Below are 22908 nucleotides of genomic sequence, written 5' to 3'. Positions count from 1 at the left end.
GGGCATATGTGGCACTGGGGGGGGTATATGTGTACCTGGAACATGGGGGAGGGGGGCTATATTTGGCACTGGGGGCATGTGAGTACCTGGCACTGTGGGGGAATATCTGGCACTGGGGGCATATGTGGCACTGGGGGGGTATATGTGTACCTGGCACATGGGGGAGGGGGGGCAATGTTTGGCACTGGGGGCATGTGAGTACCTGGCACTGTGGGGGAATATCTGGCACTGGGGGCATATGTGGCACTGGAGGGGGTATATGTGTACCTGGCACATGTGGGGGGGGGGCTATATTTGGCACTGGGGGCATGTGAGTACCTGGCACTGTGGGGGAATATCTGGCACTGGGGGCATATGTGGCACTGGGGGCATATGTGGCACTGGGAGCACAGCCCTAGCAACAAGCATTACCCCCTAGCAACGAGCATGACACCCAGTGCATGAAACCCCTGGCAACGAGCATGACACCCAGTGCATGAAACCCCTGGCAACGAGCATGACACCCTGAGCATGAAAACCCCTGGCACCGTGCATGGAACCAAGAGCATGAAACCCCTGGCAATGAGCAGATAATTTAAAAGTAATTAGAAGCCTTACTGTAGGACTTACTGTGTAATGGGCATTACGTTGTGTGGCATAATGTATCACGGACATTGTGGTGTGTGTCATAATGTGTCACAGGCATTACGGTGTGTGGCATACTATATCACGGGCATTGTGGTATGTGGTATAATGTCTCAGGGGCATTGCAGTGTGGCATAATGTATAACGGGCATTGCGGTGTGTGGCATAGGGTATAATGGGCATTGCGGTATGTGTCACAGGCATTACGGTGTATGGTATACTATATCACGGACATTGTGATATGTGGCATAATGTCTCAGGGTCATTGCAGTGTGTGGCATAATGTATCACGGACATTACGGTGTGTGTCATAATGTGTCAGGCATTACGGTGTGTTGTATACTATATCACGGGCATTATGGTATGTGGTATAATGTTTCAGGGTCATTGCAGTGTGTGTCATAATGTGTCACAGGCATTGTATGTGCTATAATGTATCAGGGGCATTGCAGTGTGTGGCATAATGTATCACGGACATTGCGGTGTGTGTCATAATGTGTCACAGACATTGTATGTGCTATAATGTATCAGGGGCATTGCAGTGTGTAGCATAATGTATAACAGGCATTGCGATTCCTGTCATAATGTATCACAGGCATTACGGTGTGTGGCATAACGTGTCGGGGACATTACGGTGTGTGCATATTGTGTCATGTGCATTATTGTGTGTGGCATAATGTCTAAAGGCCATTGCAGTATGTGGCATAATGTATACTGGGCCTTACTATAAAGAGGAAAAATGACAAATAATGTAAAGGGCATGAATCAGGATTATTTTTCTTTCCTGTGGTGGCTAACGTCTGGGCGTGCAGGTTGCAAAACTGGGGTATAAGGTAGTCTTTTCCTGCAATGCCACGCCCCTTTATGCGAAACCATGCCCATTTCAACGAAGCCACGCCCTTTTTTGCGGCGCGCGCATGTTTGTCCCTTTACTAGTGCCAATTATGGGGGATGGGGGGGGGGGATTTTTTGGCTTGGGGGAGAAAAATTTCTAGTTACGCCACTGCATCTTAACAATGTTTCTACAGTATATGGTGGAATGCACTGTAGCACAATAGCCTAAGGCGCACATGTGAAGGAACACTGTATACAGACACTTAATGATATGGTATCTTTTTATACTGTTTTAATCCTGGATATGTTAATGCACATTTTGCTTTACATTAGCCCAAATCTGCACAATATTACTCATTTTGCTATAAAGTTAACATTTTTTACTCCTACACATTAAGCATTTATTTATTGCTTTTTTACATTTCCTGGAATATTTTTGTTAATGTATTACAGGTCATTCAAATGCAAGATATCATGTTGTATAAATAATAATAATAATAATGCTAAATTATGGAAAGTATATCTAATAATAGCATTCATTTGTAGGGAACTGCTGTTAACTAATTCCCATGTTCCTTTTCCACCTAAACACTCTATATTACAGATTGAGTATCCCATATCTAAATATTCCAAAATACAGAATATTCCGAAATACGCAATTTTTTGAGTGAGAGTGAGATAGTGAAACCTTTGTTTTTTGATGACTCAATGTACACAAACTTTGTTTAATACACAAAGTTATTAAAAATATTGTATTGAATAACCTTCAGGCTGTGTGTATAAAGTGTATTATCTCATTATGGTATGCAATTATTTCAAAATACGGAAAAATCCGATATCCAGAATACTTCTGGTCCCAAGCATTTTGGATATGGGATACTCAACCTGTAAATCATGGCATAATGTATAACACACTTAGTGACCTATTTATTAAAATTACGCACTGCGATCAATTCAACCACACGTGAGGCATATAATCGCTGGTAGCAGCAGCAGAACTCGCCCCCCTCATGGCCCAATCTTACCACGGACTCGCTGATTATTGAATGTAGTCCTGTGGGGTATAATTGTATGCAGTCCTGTGGGGGATTATTGTATGCAGTCCTGTGGGGGTTTATTGTATGCAGTCCTGTGGGGGATCATTGTATTTAGTCCTGTGGGGGATTATTGTATGTAGTCCTGTGGGGGATTATTGTATGTAGTCCTGTGGGGGATTATTGTATGCAGTCCTGTGGGGGATTATTGTATGTAATTCTGTGGGGGATTATTGTTTGTAGTCCTGTGGGAGAATATTGTATGCAGTCCTGTGGGGGATTATTGTATGTAGTCCTGTGTGGGATTATTGTATGTAATTCTGTGGGGGATTATTGTATGTAGTCCTGTGGGGGATTATTGTATGCAGTCCTGTGGGGGATTATTGTATGTAGTCCTATGGGGGATTATTGTATGCAGTCCTGTGGGGGATTATTGTATGTAGTCCTATGGGGGATTATTGTATGTAGTCCTATGGGGGATTATTGTATGCAGTCCTGTGGGGGATTATTGTATGTAGTCCTATGGGGGATTATTGTATGCAGTCCTGTGGGGGATTATTGTATGTAGTCCTATGGGGGATTTTTGTATGCAGTCCTGTGGGGGATTATTGTTTGCAGACCTGTGGGGCTGCAAACAAAAATTGGCAAGTCCGGCAATACAATTAGTGAGGCATATAGGCGAACATACTCAAGGGGGGTGAGAACATCGCCCTCTAATTGAAATGACCCCATTGAATCAATGAAAATAACTTTTCACTATAATTAACAATGTGTTATTGTGTTGCTTCGCTGCCACGGTCACACTCCTAACACTACAAATGTCATGAGAAATCAACTGACTCCACCAATATTTATTTATTAACAGTTTTTTATATAGCGCAGCAAATTCCGTTCCGCTTTACAGTTGGAAACAAGAATGATAAAACAAACTGGGTGATAACAAACAGTCATAGAGGTAGGAAGGCCCTACTCGCAAGCTTACAATCTACTGTGAAATAGGCATTGATACACAAGGATAGGTGTTACCTATTGTATGATTGTCCACCAGATTGCAAAGATTCTTGTTCGGCTGAATGATATGGTCACACAGCAATGATGAACTGGGGTCAGGAGGAAAGGAAAGGGAAGAAAGAGAAAATGTATGAAGATATGTGTCGACTGTACAGTGGCATTGTAAATGGATAGGAATGTAATTAGATAGGAAAGCTTATGAAGGTTATGTGAGCGGTTCTGGAAATTGATAAGATTGTCTGAAGAGATGAGGTTTCAGGGAACGCTTGAAGGGTTGGAGACTAGAGGAGAGTCTTTTAGTGCGCGGTAGGGCATTCCACAGAGTGGATGCAGCCCAAAGAAAGTCCTGCAATCATGCATGGGAGCAAGTAATGAGTGTGGATGAGAGACGTAGATCGTGAAGAGCGAAGAGGTTGGGAAGGAAGATATTTTGAGATAAGCAAGGAGCTATACATTGGTGTAGTTTGGTTAGAAAGCCTTGCGTGTAAGTAAAAGTATTTTGTATTGAATACGGTAGAATACAGGTAACTAATGGCGGGACTGACAGAGTGGGTCAGCATACGATGAACGTCTAGCAAAGATGACTAGCCTCGCAGCAATGTGACTTCGGTCACGTGATAAATCGGTCCCTCTGACACTACAAATATTTAAAAACATTTTAACGCAAATGGTGAAGGTAAACTGTGATCCTCAAATATGAACACTGAATGCTAACTGCAAACGTGAGACAGTTGTACCTGCATCCATGTGTGTGGTCATCCAATTCAATTACATTTCCAACTGGTTTTGGAAATTTTCCCTCATATCTTCTCTACTGTTGAATTAAGCAATGTCCTTTCACAAATCTAGATAGGAGTTCCCCTTATGCCTGGAACTCCTCCAGCCAGGGCATTATCAGCCACTAGTACTTTTTGCTTGAGGCAGGGGTGGTTTAATAGGGGTGGGGGTCTGTGTGCAGACCCTCTCCTCTTTGTAGCATTGTGCCAGAGTCTACTAAGCATTCGCAGGTTTCCAGAAGCTTGGCACCAGCCAATTTCCCAGTAAAATCTTTACTGTGCATGCACAAATCACCAGGAAAATGACCACGGTGCCATTTTGGCGTAATCTCTGCTGCAGCGCCGAAGCGGGACACCGTTGAGGTAAATAATTAAACATGGGTGCAGGGTAGGCAGTGTGGGGCTCCTCTGCATCCATTATAGATATGCCAGTGGCTTCAGGGATTACCACTTAAAATAAAATCCTGGATGTTTGTTAACTAAATAATAGTTTCCCTGGCCAATTTTTACTTTTCATTATCTCAGCTGACATAACTCACTTAACAACTTGGCAGGAATATGGCTATTTAGAGTTCTTAACTATTGATTTGTGTTCCATTCATCACATGCTCTCCTTCACACAAGGTTGAATTGTTGTTTTTTTCCACATTTTTCTCTGTGAGTCTATGATAACTATTTTTTCCTTTCCCGCAGTGAAGTGAGTAATAAAAGATGATATGAATGTACAACAGAAAAGAGAAGAAATAACAGCCATCATCACCACAAATAAAGTCCGGATTCTACCATGCCCTGCACTGTTCTTGCAAAGTTTGAAATGAATGCTGACATTTCGGGAACAAAGGCACGAAGAAAGGATATGATCATCAGCCAATGTACTGACCAAGTACCCTGAGAAAACAATTGACTTGAAGTTAAGCTTTTTAAAAGTATTTTGTTGAGTAAGTGACTTTTATATGGAATGGTAATGAGTTTTTCAGAAATGGCTTAAAGTACACAAAGAAAATGTTCTGTGTGAGAATGGAAACTGTGATATCATTTAGTAAAAAAAAATCTACAATATAATGAATCTTCCTTAATGCTGATCCAAGGCCAATCCATGACAATAATATTGTGGGAAAGTTTTGCAAATTCTGACTACAATTATGTTTTTTGCTCATCAGATGGTTTAGAAACCCAACATTATAGTATAAACCTTGTGTCTCAACATACAGTATCATTTTTTTTTTTGCAACCAAGGATGACTAAATATGTATTCTAAATACATATTACTGCATGCAGTAAAATAAAACACACTACCAGTATATGGGTATACCCGGGTAGTATTAGTTCCACTGTAAACTGCAGTAAAGTTTGGGCCCATTTATTGATTAGCCCTTTTCTATGTGTGAGTTCACATACTGTAGAAGCAACCTTCTAGTAAACATTACTCTTTGAGATCCTCACGCATGGGCTATGTTGCTTTAATCCGTATGTATGAAACACCTGTTTGCAGTTTGCAAGTTTAATTAGTTATAACTTTTGAGCTTTTAAACGGAATAAAGTCTATAGTCTGTGCCTCACAGGTGTTTCTACAGAAAACAGTCTTTCTCCCTTTGCAACAATGTCCCAGATGAGATGAAGATTAGCTTTGCAAGAGATTTGACTAGGCAGTAGGCTGTTTAATGTCTGAAGGTTAAAAGTCAATACCGCATTCAGCCACTATATGGTGCTTGTATAATTATAGTAATAAGTTTGATAGCCAGCATCCATTATAATACAGGAGAGATAAGTGTAAGCCTCTGATTCTTAGCCTCTGATTCTAATTCTGAGCTGCCTGTCATGACACTGCGGAGTGGCTGGTGTTATGTCCTGATGTACATATCTTTACTTCAATGAATCATGCAGTATGAAGATTGTGTATTTTATTTCTTATTGGTAAGTAGTATTTGCATGGTTACAGATAGACATCAACTCCACATGCTGCTCTCCTTCTCCTTACTCTCCTTCTACTTCCTACTTCCTTCTACTTCCTGATAGTGATGAGCGGGTTCGGATCCTCGGAATCCGACCCGCCCGAACTTCACCTTTTTTTTACACGGGTCCGAGCGACTCGGATCCTCCCGCCTTGCTCGGTTAACCCGAGCGCGCCCGAATGTCATCATCCCGCTGTCGGATTCTCGCGAGACTCGGATTCTATATAAGGAACCGCGCGTCGCCGCCATTTTCACACGTGCATTGAGATTGATAGGGAGAGGACGTGGCTGGCGTCCTCTCCGTTATAGTAGAACACAGAGTGACTTAGTTAGTTATAATTGTGGGGAGGATTGGGGACGGGGAGCAGCTGTTAGGGAGTACAGTGCAGGGTTTTGATTATACCACCAGTGAGTTTAATCCTTTGTTTCTCTGCCTGAAAAAAACGCCCTGACCAACATATCTGTGCTCACTCAGTGTGCTGCACTGCTGCATGATATATCTGTGCTGAGTGCACTGCTCTGCTCACACTGCCTAATTGTGGGGACTGGGGAGCAGTTATAGCAGGAGTACAGTGCACAGTTTTGCTGACAGTGACCACCAGTCCAGTATACGTTTGTCTGCCTGAAAAACACTCCTGTGTTTTTTTTTCTTTTTCTTCATACTAGTTTAGCAGTCTGCTGACAGTGTCCACCAGGTCCGTTATACAGTATATTATATATATAAGCAGCAGTACGGTAGGCCACAGCTGTACCTACCTCTGTGTCGTCAGTGCACTCGTCGTCCATAAGTAATATAATACTATACTATCCATCCATCTACATTGTATACCTGTGGTGTTTTTTTTTCTTCATACTAGTTTAGCAGTCTGCTGACAGTGTCCACCAGGTCCGTTATACAGTATATTATATATATAAGCAGCAGTACGGTAGGCCACGGCTGTACCTACCTCTGTGTCATCAGTGCACTCGTCGTCCATAAGTAATATAATACTATACTATCCATCCATCTACATTGTATACCTGTGTTGTTGTTTTTTTCTTCATACTAGTTTAGCAGTCTGCTGACAGTGTCCACCAGGTCCGTTATACAGTATATTATATATATAAGCAGCAGTACGGTAGGCCACGGCTGTACCTACCTCTGTGTCGTCACTCGTCGTCCATAAGTAATATAATACTATACTATCCATCCATCTACATTGTATACCTGTGGTGTTTTTTTTTTCTTCATACTAGTTTAGCAGTCTGCTGACAGTGTCCACCAGGTCCGTTATACAGTATATTATATATATAAGCAGCAGTACGGTAGGCCACGGCTGTACCTACCTCTGTGTCGTCAGTGCACTCGTCGTCCATAAGTAATATAATACTATACTATCCATCCATCTACATTGTATACCTGTGTTGTTGTTTTTTTCTTCATACTAGTTTAGCAGTCTGCTGACAGTGTCCACCAGGTCCGTTATACAGTATATTATATATATAAGCAGCAGTACGGTAGGCCACGGCTGTACCTACCTCTGTGTCGTCACTCGTCGTCCATAAGTAATATAATACTATACTATCCATCCATCTACATTGTATACCTGTGGTGTTTTTTTCTTCTTCATCCTAGTTTAGCAGTCTGCTAACAGTGTCCACCAGGTCCGTTATACAGTATATTATATATATAAGCAGCAGTACGGTAGGCCACGGCTGTACCTATCTCTGTGTCGTCACTCGTCGTCCATAAGTAATATAATACTATACTATCCATCCATCTACATTGTATACCTGTGGTGTTTTTTTTTTCTTCATACTAGTTTAGCAGTCTGCTGACAGTGTCCACCAGGTCCGTTATACAGTATATTATATATATAAGCAGCAGTACGGTAGGCCACGGCTGTACCTACCTCTGTGTCGTCACTCGTCGTCCATAAGTAATATAATACTATACTATCCATCCATCTACATTGTATACCTGTGGTGTTTTTTTTTTCTTCATACTAGTTTAGCAGTCTGCTGACAGTGTCCACCAGGTCCGTTATACAGTATATTATATATATAAGCAGCAGTACGGTAGGCCACGGCTGTACCTACCTCTGTGTCATCACTCGTCGTCCATAAGTAATATAATACTATACTATCCATCCATCTACATTGTATACCTGTGTTGTTGTTTTTTTCTTCATACTAGTTTAGCAGTCTGCTGACAGTGTCCACCAGGTCCGTTATACAGTATATTATATATATATAAGCAGCAGTACGGTAGACCACGGCTGTACCTACCTGTGTCGTCACTCGTCGTCCATAAGTAATATAATACTATACTATCCATCCATCTACATTGTATACGTGTGGTGTTTTTTTTTCTTCATCTTAGTTTAGCAGTCTGCTGACAGTGTCCACCAGGTCCGTTATACAGTATATTATATATATAAGCAGCAGTACGGTAGGCCACGGCTGTACCTACCTCTGTGTCGTCAGTGCAGTCGTCGTCCATAAGTAATATAATACTATACTATCCATCCATCTACATTGTATACCTGTGGTGTTTTTTTTTTCTTCATACTAGTTTAGCAGTCTGCTGACAGTGTCCACCAGGTCCGTTATACAGTATATTATATATATATAAGCAGCAGTACGGTAGGCCACGGCTGTACCTACCTCTGTGTCGTCACTCGTCGTCCATAAGTAATATAATACTATACTATCCATCCATCTACATTGTATACCTGTGGTGTTTTTTTTATTCTTCATCCTAGTTTAGCAGTCTGCTGACAGTGTCCACCAGGTCCGTTATACAGTATATTATATATATAAGCAGCAGTACGGTAGGCCACGGCTGTACCTACCTCTGTGTCGTCACTGGTCGTCCATAAGTAATATAATACTATACTATCCATCCATCTACATTGTATACCTGTGGTGTTTTTATTTTCTTCATACTAGTTCAGCAGTCTGCTGATAGTGTCCACCAGGTCCGTTATACAGTATATTATATATATATAAGCAGCAGTACGGTAGGCCACGGCTCTACCTACCTCTGTGTCATCACTGGTCGTCCATAAGTAATATAATACTATACTATCCATCCATCTACATTGTATACCTGTGGTGTTTTTTTTTTCTTCATACTAGTTTAGCAGTCTGCTGACAGTGTCCACCAGGTCCGTTATACAGTATATTATATATATAAGCAGCAGTACGGTAGGCCACAGCTGTACCTACCTCTGTGTCATCACTCGTCGTCCATAAGTAATATAATACTATACTATCCATCCATCTACATTGTATACCTGTGGTGTTTTTTTTTTCTTCATACTAGTTTAGCAGTCTGCTGACAGTGTCCACCAGGTCCGTTATACAGTATATTATATATATAAGCAGCAGTACGGTAGGCCACGGCTGTACCTACCTCTGTGTCGTCAGTGCACTCGTCGTCCATAAGTAATATAATACTATACTATCCATCCATCTACATTGTATACCTGTGGTGTTTTTTTTCCTTCATACTAGTTTAGCAGTCTGCTGACAGTGTCCACCAGGTCCGTTATACAGTATATTATATATATAAGCAGCAGTACGGTAGGCCACGGCTGTACCTACCTCTGTGTCATCAGTGCACTCGTCGTCCATAAGTAATATAATACTATACTATCCATCCATCTACATTGTATACCTGTGTTGTTGTTTTTTTCTTCATACTAGTTTAGCAGTCTGCTGACAGTGTCCACCAGGTCCGTTATACAGTATATTATATATATAAGCAGCAGTACGGTAGGCCACGGCTGTACCTACCTCTGTGTCGTCACTCGTCGTCCATAAGTAATATAATACTATACTATCCATCCATCTACATTGTATACCTGTGGTGTTTTTTTTTTCTTCATACTAGTTTAGCAGTCTGCTGACAGTGTCCACCAGGTCCGTTATACAGTATATTATATATATAAGCAGCAGTACGGTAGGCCACGGCTGTACCTACCTCTGTGTCGTCACTCGTCGTCCATAAGTAATATAATACTATACTATCCATCCATCTACATTGTATACCTGTGGTGTTTTTTTTTTCTTCATACTAGTTTAGCAGTCTGCTGACAGTGTCCACCAGGTCCGTTATACAGTATATTATATATATAAGCAGCAGTACGGTAGGCCACGGCTGTACCTACCTCTGTGTCGTCACTCGACGTCCATAAGTAATATAATACTATACTATCCATCCATCTACATTGTATACCTGTGGTGTTTTTTTTTTTTTCATCCTAGTTTAGCAGTCTGCTAACAGTGTCCACCAGGTCCGTTATACAGTATATTATATATATAAGCAGCAGTACGGTAGGCCACGGCTGTACCTACCTCTGTGTCGTCACTCGTCGTCCATAAGTAATATAATACTATACTATCCATCCATCTACATTGTATACCTGTGGTGTTTTTTTTTTCTTCATACTAGTTTAGCAGTCTGCTGACAGTGTCCACCAGGTCCGTTATACAGTATATTATATATATAAGCAGCAGTACGGTAGGCCACGGCTGTATCTACCTCTGTGTCGTCATTCGTCGTCCATAAGTAATATAATACTATACTATCCATCCATCTACATTGTATACCTGTGGTGTTTTTTTTTTCTTCATACTAGTTTAGCAGTCTGCTGACAGTGTCCACCAGGTCCGTTATACAGTATATTATATATATAAGCAGCAGTACGGTAGGCCACGGCTGTACCTACCTCTGTGTCATCACTCGTCGTCCATAAGTAATATAATACTATACTATCCATCCATCTACATTGTATACCTGTGGTGATTTTTTTATTCTTCATCCTAGTTTAGCAGTCTGCTGACAGTGTCCACCAGGTCCGTTATACAGTATATTATATATATAAGCAGCAGTACGGTAGGCCACGGCTGTACCTACCTCTGTGTCGTCACTGGTCGTCCATAAGTAATATAATACTATACTATCCATCCATCTACATTGTATACCTGTGGTGTTTTTATTTTCTTCATACTAGTTCAGCAGTCTGCTGATAGTGTCCACCAGGTCCGTTATACAGTATATTATATATATAAGCAGCAGTACGGTAGGCCACGGCTCTACCTACCTCTGTGTCGTCACTGGTCGTCCATAAGTAATATAATACTATACTATCCATCCATCTACATTGTATACCTGTGGGTTTTTTTTTCTTCATACTAGTTTAGCAGTCTGCTGACAGTGTCCACCAGGTCCGTTATACAGTATATTATATATATAAGCAGCAGTACGGTAGGCCACAGCTGTACCTACCTCTGTGTCATCACTCGTCGTCCATAAGTAATATAATACTATACTATCCATCCATCTACATTGTATACCTGTGGTGTTTTTTTTTTTCTTCATACTAGTTTAGCAGTCTGCTGACAGTGTCCACCAGGTCCGTTATACAGTATGTTATATATATAAGCAGCAGTACGGTAGGCCACGGCTGTACCTACCTCTGTGTCGTCAGTGCACTCGTCGTCCATAAGTAATATAATACTATACTATCCATCCATCTACATTGTATACCTGTGGTGTTTTTTTTTTCTTCATACTAGTTTAGCAGTCTGCTGACAGTGTCCACCAGGTCCGTTATACAGTATATTATATATATATAAGCAGCAGTACGGTAGGCCACGGCTGTACCTACCTCTGTGTCGTCACTGGTCGTCCATAAGTAATATAATACTATACTATCCATCCATCTACATTGTATACCTGTGTTGTTGTTTTTTTCTTCATACTAGTTTAGCAGTCTGCTGACAGTGTCCACCAGGTCCGTTATACAGTATATTATATATATATAAGCAGCAGTACGGTAGACCACGGCTGTACCTACCTGTGTCGTCACTCGTCGTCCATAAGTAATATAATACTATACTATCCATCCATCTACATTGTATACCTGTGGTGTTTTTTTTTTCTTCATCTTAGTTTAGCAGTCTGCTGACAGTGTCCACCAGGTCCGTTATACAGTATATTATATATATAAGCAGCAGTACGGTAGGCCACGGCTGTACCTACCTCTGTGTCGTCAGTGCAGTCGTCGTCCATAAGTAATATAATACTATACTATCCATCCATCTACATTGTATACCTGTGGTGTTTTTTTTTTCTTCATACTAGTTTAGCAGTCTGCTGACAGTGTCCACCAGGTCCGTTATACAGTATATTATATATATATAAGCAGCAGTACGGTAGGCCACGGCTGTACCTACCTCTGTGTCGTCACTCGTCGTCCATAAGTAATATAATACTATACTATCCATCCATCTACATTGTATACCTGTGGTGTTTTTTTTATTCTTCATCCTAGTTTAGCAGTCTGCTGACAGTGTCCACCAGGTCCGTTATACAGTATATTATATATATAAGCAGCAGTACGGTAGGCCACGGCTGTACCTACCTCTGTGTCGTCACTGGTCGTCCATAAGTAATATAATACTATACTATCCATCCATCTACATTGTATACCTGTGGTGTTTTTATTTTCTTCATACTAGTTCAGCAGTCTGCTGATAGTGTCCACCAGGTCCGTTATACAGTATATTATATATATATAAGCAGCAGTACGGTAGGCCACGGCTCTACCTACCTCTGTGTCGTCACTGGTCGTCCATAAGTAATATAATACTATACTATCCATCCATCTACATTGTATACCTGTGGTGTTTTTTTTCTTCTTCATACTAGTTTAGCAGTCTGCTGACAGTGTCCACCAGGTCCGTTATACAGTATATTATATATATAAGCAGCAGTACGGTAGGCCACAGCTGTACCTACCTCTGTGTCATCACTCGTCGTCCATAAGTAATATAATACTATACTATCCATCCATCGACATTGTATACCTGTGGTGTTTTTTTTTTCTTCATACTAGTTTAGCAGTCTGCTGACAGTGTCCACCAGGTCCGTTATACAGTATATTATATATATAAGCAGCAGTACGGTAGGCCACGGCTGTACCTACCTCTGTGTCGTCAGTGCACTCGTCGTCCATAAGTAATATAATACTATACTATCCATCCATCTACATTGTATACCTGTGGTGTTTTTTTTCCTTCATACTAGTTTAGCAGTCTGCTGACAGTGTCCACCAGGTCCGTTATACAGTATATTATATATATAAGCAGCAGTACGGTAGGCCACGGCTGTACCTACCTCTGTGTCATCAGTGCACTCGTCGTCCATAAGTAATATAATACTTTACTATCCATCCATCTACATTGTATACCTGTGTTGTTGTTTTTTTCTTCATACTAGTTTAGCAGTCTGCTGACAGTGTCCACCAGGTCCGTTATACAGTATATTATATATATAAGCAGCAGTACGGTAGGCCACGGCTGTACCTACCTCTGTGTCGTCACTCGTCGTCCATAAGTAATATAATACTATACTATCCATCCATCTACATTGTATACCTGTGGTGTTTTTTTTTTCTTCATACTAGTTTAGCAGTCTGCTGACAGTGTCCACCAGGTCCGTTATACAGTATATTATATATATAAGCAGCAGTACGGTAGGCCACGGCTGTACCTACCTCTGTGTCGTCACTCGTCGTCCATAAGTAATATAATACTATACTATCCATCCATCTACATTGTATACCTGTGGTGTTTTTTTTTTCTTCATACTAGTTTAGCAGTCTGCTGACAGTGTCCACCAGGTCCGTTATACAGTATATTATATATATAAGCAGCAGTACGGTAGGCCACGGCTGTACCTACCTCTGTGTCGTCACTCGTCGTCCATAAGTAATATAATACTATACTATCTACTATCCATCCATCTACATTGTATACCTGTGGTGTTTTTTTTTTCTTCATCCTAGTTTAGCAGTCTGCTAACAGTGTCCACCAGGTCCGTTATACAGTATATTATATATATAAGCAGCAGTACGGTAGGCCACGGCTGTACCTACCTCTGTGTCGTCACTCGTCGTCCATAAGTAATATAATACTATACTATCCATCCATCTACATTGTATACCTGTGGTGTTTTTTTTTTCTTCATACTAGTTTAGCAGTCTGCTGACAGTGTCCACCAGGTCCGTTATACAGTATATTATATATATAAGCAGCAGTACGGTAGGCCACGGCTGTACCTACCTCTGTGTCGTCATTCGTCGTCCATAAGTAATATAATACTATACTATCCATCCATCTACATTGTATACCTGTGGTGGTTTTTTTTTCTTCATACTAGTTTAGCAGTCTGCTGACAGTGTCCACCAGGTCCGTTATACAGTATATTATATATATAAGCAGCAGTACGGTAGGCCACGGCTGTACCTACCTCTGTGTCATCACTCGTCGTCCATAAGTAATATAATACTATACTATCCATCCATCTACATTGTATACCTGTGGTTTTTTTTTTTCTTCATACTAGTTTAGCAGTCTGCTGACAGTGTCCACCAGGTCCGTTATACAGTATATTATATATATAAGCAGCAGTACGGTAGGCCACAGCTGTACCTACCTCTGTGTCATCACTCGTCGTCCATAAGTAATATAATACTATACTATCCATCCATCTACATTGTATACCTGTGGTGTTTTTTTTTTTCTTCATACTAGTTTAGCAGTCTGCTGACAGTGTCCACCAGGTCCGTTATACAGTATGTTATATATATAAGCAGCAGTACGGTAGGCCACGGCTGTACCTACCTCTGTGTCGTCAGTGCACTCGTCGTCCATAAGTAATATAATACTATACTATCCATCCATCTACATTGTATACCTGTGGTGTTTTTTTTTTTCTTCATACTAGTTTAGCAGTCTGCTGACAGTGTCCACCAGGTCCGTTATACAGTATATTATATATATATAAGCAGCAGTACGGTAGGCCACGGCTGTACCTACCTCTGTGTCGTCACTCGTCGTCCATAAGTAATATAATACTATACTATCCATCCATCTACATTGTATACCTGTGGTGTTTTTTTTATTCTTCATCCTAGTTTAGCAGTCTGCTGACAGTGTCCACCAGGTCCGTTATACAGTATATTATATATATAAGCAGCAGTACGGTAGGCCATGGCTGTACCTACCTCTGTGTCATCACTGGTCGTCCATAAGTAATATAATACTATACTATCCATCCATCTACATTGTATACCTGTGGTGTTTTTATTTTCTTCATACTAGTTCAGCAGTCTGCTGATAGTGTCCACCAGGTCCGTTATACAGTATATTATATATATATAAGCAGCAGTACGGTAGGCCACGGCTCTACCTACCTCTGTGTCGTCACTGGTCGTCCATAAGTAATATAATACTATACTATCCATCCATCTACATTGTATACCTGTGGTGTTTTTTTTTTCTTCATACTAGTTTAGCAGTCTGCTGACAGTGTCCACCAGGTCCGTTATACAGTATATTATATATATAAGCAGCAGTACGGTAGGCCACAGCTGTACCTACCTCTGTGTCATCACTCGTCGTCCATAAGTAATATAATACTATACTATCCATCCATCCATCTACATTGTATACCTGTGGTGTTTTTTTTTTCTTCATACTAGTTTAGCAGTCTGCTGACAGTGTCCACCAGGTCCGTTATACAGTATGTTATATATATAAGCAGCAGTACGGTAGGCCACGGCTGTACCTACCTCTGTGTCGTCAGTGCACTCGTCGTCCATAAGTAATATAATACTATACTATCCATCCATCTACATTGTATACCTGTGTTGTTGTTTTTTTCTTCATACTAGTTTAGCAGTCTGCTGACAGTGTCCACCAGGTCCGTTATACAGTATATTATATATATAAGCAGCAGTACGGTAGGCCGCGGCTGTACCTACCTCTGTGTCGTCACTCGTCGTCCATAAGTAATATAATACTATACTATCCATCCATCTACATTGTATACCTGTGGTGTTTTTTTTATTCTTCATCCTAGTTTAGCAGTCTGCTGACAGTGTCCACCAGGTCCGTTATACAGTATATTATATATATAAGCAGCAGTACGGTAGGCCACGGCTGTACCTACCTCTGTGTCGTCACTGGTCGTCCATAAGTAATATAATACTATACTATCCATCCATCTACATTGTATACCTGTGGTGTTTTTATTTTCTTCATACTAGTTTAGCAGTCTGCTGACAGTGTCCACCAGGTCCGTTATACAATATATTATATATATAAGCAGCAGTACGGTAGGCCACGGCTGTACCTACCTCTGTGTCGTCACTCGTCGTCCATAAGTGATATAATACTATACTATCCACCCATCTACATTGTATACCTGTGGTGGCTTTTAGTTGTGCGCAAAATATGGAGAACAAAAATGTGGAGGTTAAAAAAATAGGGAAAGATCAAGATCCACTTCCACCTCGTGCTGAAGCTGCTGCCACTAGTCATGGCCGAGACGATGAAATGCCATCAAAGTCGTCTGCCAAGGCCGATGCCCAATGTCAAAGTACAGAGCATGTAAAATCCAAAACACAAAAGATCAGTAAAAAAATAACCCAAAAATCAAAATTAAAAGCGTCTGAGGAGAAGCGTAAACTTGCCAATATGCCATTTACGACACGGAGTGGCAAGGAACGGCTGAGGCCCTGGCCTATGTTCATGGCTAGTGGTTCAGCTTCACATGAGGATGGAAGCACTCATCCTCTCGCTAGAAAAGACTTGCGGCAAAAGCACAGCAAAGAACTGTGCGTTCTTCGAAATCCCAAATCCCAAAGGAGAGTCCAATTGTGTCGGTTGCGATGCCTGACCTTCCCAACACTGGACGGGAAGAGCTTGCGCCTTCCACCATTTGCACGCCCCCTGCAAGTGTTGAAAGGAGCACCCGCAGTCCAGTTCCTGATAGTGAAATTGAAGATGTCAGTGTTGAAGTACACCAGGATGAGGATATGGGTGTTGCTGGCGCTGGGGAGGAAATTGACAAGGAGGATTCTGATGGTGAGGTGGTTTGTTTAAGTCAGGCACCCGGGGAGACACCTGTTGTCCATGGGAGGAATATGGCCATTGACATGCCTGGTGAAAATACCAAAAAAATCAGCTCTTCAGTGTGGAAGTATTTCAACAGAAATGCGGACAACAGGTGTCAAGCCGTGTGTTGCCTTTGTCAAGCTGTAATAAGTAGGGGTAAGGACGTTAACCACCTCGGAACATCCTCCCTTATACGTCACCTGCAGCGCATACATAATAAGTCAGTGACAAGTTCAAAAACTTTGGGCGACAGCGGAAGCAGTCCACTGACCAGTAAATCCCTTCCTCTTGTAACCAAGCTCGCGCAAACCACACCACCAACTCCCTCAGTGTCAATTTCCTCCTTACCCAGGAAAGCCAATAGTCCTGCAGGCCATGTCACTGGCAAGTCTGACGAGTCCTCTCCTGCCTGGGATTCCTCTGATGCATCCTTGAGTGTAACGCCTACTGCTGCTGGCGCTGCTGTTGTTGCTGCTGGGAGTCGATCGTCATCCCAGAGGGGAAGTCGGAAGACCACTTGTACTACTTCCAGTAAGCAATTGACTGTCCAACAGTCCTTTGCGAGGAAGAAGAAATATCACAGCAGTCATCCTGTTGCAAAGCGGATAACTGAGGCCTTGACAACTATGTTGGTATTAGACGTGCGTCCAGTATCCGCCGTTAGTTCACAAGGAACTAGACAATTGCTTGAGGTAGTGTGCCCCCGTTACCAAATACCATCTAGGTTCCACTTCTCTAGGTAGGCGATACCGAGAATGTACACGGACGTCAGAAAAAGACTCACCAGTGTCCTAAAAAATGCAGTTGTACCCAATGTCCACTTAACCACGGACATGTGGACAAGTGGAGCAGGGCAGACTCAGGACTACATGACTGTGACAGCCCACTGGGTAGATGTATTGCCTCCCGCTGCAAGAACAGCAGCGGCGGCACCAGTAGCAGCATCTCGCAAACGCCAACTCGTTCCTAGGCAGGCTACGCTTTGTATCACCGCTTTCCAGAATACGCACACAGCTGAAAACCTCTTACGGCAACTGAGGAAGATCATCGCAGAATGGCTTACCCCAATTGGACTCTCCTGGGGATTTGTGACATCGGACAACGCCAGCAATATTGTGCGTGCATTACACCTGGGCAAATTCCAGCACGTCCCATGTTTTGCACATACCTTGAATTTGGTGGTGCAGAATTATTTAAAAAACGACAGGGGCATGCAAGAGATGCTGTCGGTGGCCAGAAGAATTGCGGGCCACTTTCGGCGTACAGGCACCGCGTACAGAAGACTGGAGCACCATCAAAAACACCTGAACCTGCCCTGCCATCATCTGAAGCAAGAGGTGGTAACGAGGTGGAATTCAACCCTCTATATGCTTCAGAGGATGGAGGAGCAGCAAAAGGCCATTCAAGCCTATACATCTGGCCATGATATAGGCAAAGGAGGTGGAATGCACCTGTCTCAAGCGCAGTGGAGAATGATTTCAACGTTGTGCAAGTTTCTGCAACCTTTTGAACTTGCCACACGTGAAGTCAGTTCAGACACTGCCAGCCTGAGTCAGGTCATTCCCCTCATCAGGCTTTTGCAGAAGAAGCTGGAGGCATTGAAGGAGGAGCTAAAACAGAGCGATTCCGCTAGGCATGTGGGACTTGTGGATGGAGCCCTTCATTCGCTTAACCAGGATTCACGGGTGGTCAATCTGTTGAAATCAGAGCACTACATTTTGGCCACCGTGCTCGATCCTAGATTTAAAACCTACGTTGGATCTCTCTTTCCGGCAGACACAAGTCTGCAGAGGTTCAAAGAACTGCTGGTGAGAAAATTGTCAAGTCAAGCGGAACGCAACCCGTCAACATCTCCTCCTTCACATTCTCCCGCAACTGGGGGTGCGAGGAAGAGGCTACGAATTCCGAGCCCACCCGCTGGCGGTGATGCAGGGCAGTCTGGAGCGACTGCTGATGCTGACATCTGGTCCGGACTGAAGGACCTGCCAACGATTACTGACATGTCGTCTACTGTCACTGCATATGATTCTCTCACCATTGAAAGAATGGTGGAGGATTATATGAGTGACCGCATCCAAGTAGGCACGTCAGACAGTCCGTACGTATACTGGCAGGAAAAAGAGGCAATTTGGAGGCCCTTGCACAAACTGGCTTTATTCTACCTAAGTTGCCCTCCCTCCAGTGTGTACTCCGAAAGAGTGTTTAGTGCCGCCGCTCACCTTGTCAGCAATCGGCGTACGAGGTTACTTCCAGAAAATGTGGAGAAGATGATGTTCATTAAAATGAATTATAATCAATTCCTCCATGGAGACATTCACCATCAGCAATTGCCTCCAGAAAGTACACGGGGACCTTAGATGGTGGATTCCAGTGGGGACGAATTAATAATCTGTGAGGAGGGGGATGTACACAGTGAAAGGGGTGATGAATCGGACGATGATGATGAGGTGGACATCTTGCCTCTGTAGAGCCAGTTTGTGCAAGGAGAGATTGCTTCTTTTTTGGTGGGGGCCCAAACCAACCAGTCATTTCAGTCACAGTCGTGTGGCAGACCCTGTCGCTGAAATGATGGGTTGGTTAAAGTGTGCATGTCCTGTTTATACAACATAAGGGTGGGTGGGAGGGCCCAAGAACAATTCCATCTTGCACCTCTTTTTTCTTTCATTTTTCTTTGCGTTATGTGCTGTTTGGGGAGTATTTTTTGGAAGGGCCATCCTGCCTGACACTGCAGTGCCACTCCTAGATGGGCCAGGTGTTTGTGTCGGCCACTAGGGGCGCTTAGCTTACTCACACAGCTACCTCATTGCGCCTCTTTTTTTCTTTGCGTCATGTGCTGTTTGGGGAGTATTTTTTGGAAGGGCCATCCTGCGTGAGATGGGCCAGGTGTTTGTGCCAGCCACTAGGGTCGCTTAGCTTACTCACACAGCTACCTCATTGCGCCTCTTTTTTTCTTTGCGTCATGTGCTGTTTGGGGAGTATTTTTTGGAAGGGCCATCCTGCCTGACACTGCAGTGCCACTCCTAGATGGGCCAGGTGTTTGTGTCGGCCACTTGGGTCGCTTAGCTTACTCACACAGCTACCTCATTGCGCCTCTTTTTTTCTTTGCGTCATGTGCTGTTTGGGGAGTATTTTTTGGAAGGGCCATCCTGCGTGACACTGCAGTGCCACTCCTAGATGGGCCAGGTGTTTGTGTCGGCCACTAGGGTCGCTTAGCTTACTCACACAGCTACCTCATTGCGCCTCTTTTTTTCTTTGCGTCATGTGCTGTTTGGGGAGTATTTTTTGGAAGGGCCATCCTGCCTGACACTGCAGTGCCACTCCTAGATGGGCCAGGTGTTTGTGTCGGCCACTAGGGTCGCTTAGCTTACTCACACAGCTACCTCATTGCGCCTCTTTTTTTCTTTGCGTCATGTGCTGTTTGGGGAGTATTTTTTGGAACGGCCATCCTGCCTGACACTGCAGTGCCACTCCTAGATGGGCCAGGTGTTTGTGTCGGCCACTTGTGTCGCTTAGCTTAGCCATCCAGCGACCTCGGTGCAAATTTTAGGACTAAAAATAATATTGTCAGGCGTGAGGTGTTCAGAATAGACTGGAAATGAGTGTAAATTATGGTTATTGAGGTTAATAATAATATGGGATCAAAATGACCCCCAAATTCAATGATTTAAGCTGTTTTTTAGGGTTTTTTGAAAAAAACACCCGAATCCAAAACACACCCGAATCCGACAAAAAAAATTCAGTGAGGTTTTGCCAAAACGCGTTCGAACCCAAAACACGGCCGCGGAACCGAACCCATAACCAAAACACAAAACCCGAAAAATTTCCGGTGCACATCACTACTTCCTGATCACATGTTCATCTGTGCAGCCAGATTCTTAAAGGTACACTACTTCATCTAGCTAATGCACATAAACTATCTTCATAGATACTACAGCTGGCAATCAGTAAAAGTTAGGTTGTGACAGCAATACTCCTAAACTCTGCAGGAAAGGGGTTGTAATGTGTTTGCTTTGCTCTCACCCTCCAGCTGTTCAGTCCCTCCTTTCTCTCAACTGCTCACTCTGCTAGCTGCTGCTGCCTGTAGCTACTCCCCCGACTCCACCCTGCACTCTTCTATTGGTGGCTAGTGGATGCACTCTCTCACTCCTGTCACTGAAGCTGGCTCTTTCAGCACAGGGCCACTCTCTGCCGCAGCTGCCCAGGTGTCACCTCCACTCAGTCAGCCAGCATCAGCACCCATCCTGGCACCACTTTCCCACTGCTCATTGCCAGTGCCTGTCTACAGCTCTATGGCAATAGCACTATGAGCGGGCAGATACTCTAAGGACAGGGGGACTTAATTCAGACTGGTAGCTGTGGCTCCGGACTTGCTTCCCTGCTCTGTATTTAATACCCCCCCCCCCCACGTGCCATGCTGCATGTTTCCAACTCACATGTTTCCAGCTATGGCAGCCAGGTCACAGGGGAGGCAAGCACTAAAGGAAGGGATCACCAGACTGGCTGTCAGCTGTAACTGACAGCTATTGTATACACTGCAGTGCCCCATCTAAAGCCCCACCCATTGGCAGTCACCCAATCTCACTCTGGGTGATGGGCCTGGGTGATAGGCTCCTCCCACTGGCAATCACCTACTGGTTGATTGACAGCTAGGAGTGACAGAAATTACTAGAATGTTCCCTCAGTCGCTGGCCACCAAGATGTAAATACATACATGTCAATAGTACACATCAGTGAAATGTAAATAAATAAATGATTACATTTTTAATAAATATACAGTATACATGTTTTCTTTTATAATCCTCTGAGGTGTAAATACATTAAAATAACCATTTATAAATATATCTTTCTGCTGCGGGGTACACTGGGCTCCACAAGGAATGGACAATGGGCTTCACATGGAATGGACAATGGGGTGTAGAGTAGGATCTTGATCCGAGGCACCAACAGGCTCAAAGCTTTGACTGTTCCCAGAATGCATAGCGCCGCCTCCTATATCACCCCACCTCACTGCACAGGATCTCAGTTTTGTAGTTGGTGCTGCAGTAGCAGGCACTTAACAGAGGGGCTGCTCCAGGCAGCCCCTCTGTTAAGAGCTTTTTTTCTGAGGAAAAAAGTGAAGACTTCAAGTGCAGCAGCAGTGTTACATGTCAGTGGACATTCACGGCAGAAGCTCTGGCTCTCCCCAGCGGCGCTGTACACTCCCAAGCCCTGGTTGCTGGGTAACTACAGCAGGAGGCTCCGGTTTTCTTCTTGTCAGGCACACACGACGGGGGCGCTCCGGGATCACGTGGCCGCGCTTCAGGAGGTGGTAAGTAGGTCCCGCTTGCGGGACCCGGTCTTTATCACGATCCGGCGCGGTCAGTGGGAGGCGGGCAGTGGACACTGTGGCAGTACAGGCGATCCCACTAGATTACCAGGGCATGGGACAGGTCACGTTTTCTCTATAAATCGTTTTATTAGAGCCCGCAGTACCTGGTGGTTTTGCCAGCAGGGGGATAGATCTTGGACCTGAAGCCCCTCCCCCAGCCCCAGGGCGCCATTTTCTGCAAATGTTCCCACCCTGGAGCTGCATATCTGTCTCTCCCTCACTCCCTGGCAGTGTCTGCGGCGCCATTATCCCTCAGCTCACTGTTCCTGGGAATGCTTGGGCAAATCCTCCTATGTAAAGCCGCCTGGTTGTCAGTGCTGTGACTTTACAAGACTCTTAAGTATTCTACCTGCCTT

This window comes from Pseudophryne corroboree, chromosome 1, assembly GCF_028390025.1.
Source record: "Pseudophryne corroboree isolate aPseCor3 chromosome 1, aPseCor3.hap2, whole genome shotgun sequence".
NCBI lineage: Eukaryota > Metazoa > Chordata > Amphibia > Anura > Myobatrachidae > Pseudophryne > Pseudophryne corroboree.
Note: the sequence above shows the minus strand (reverse complement) of the source record.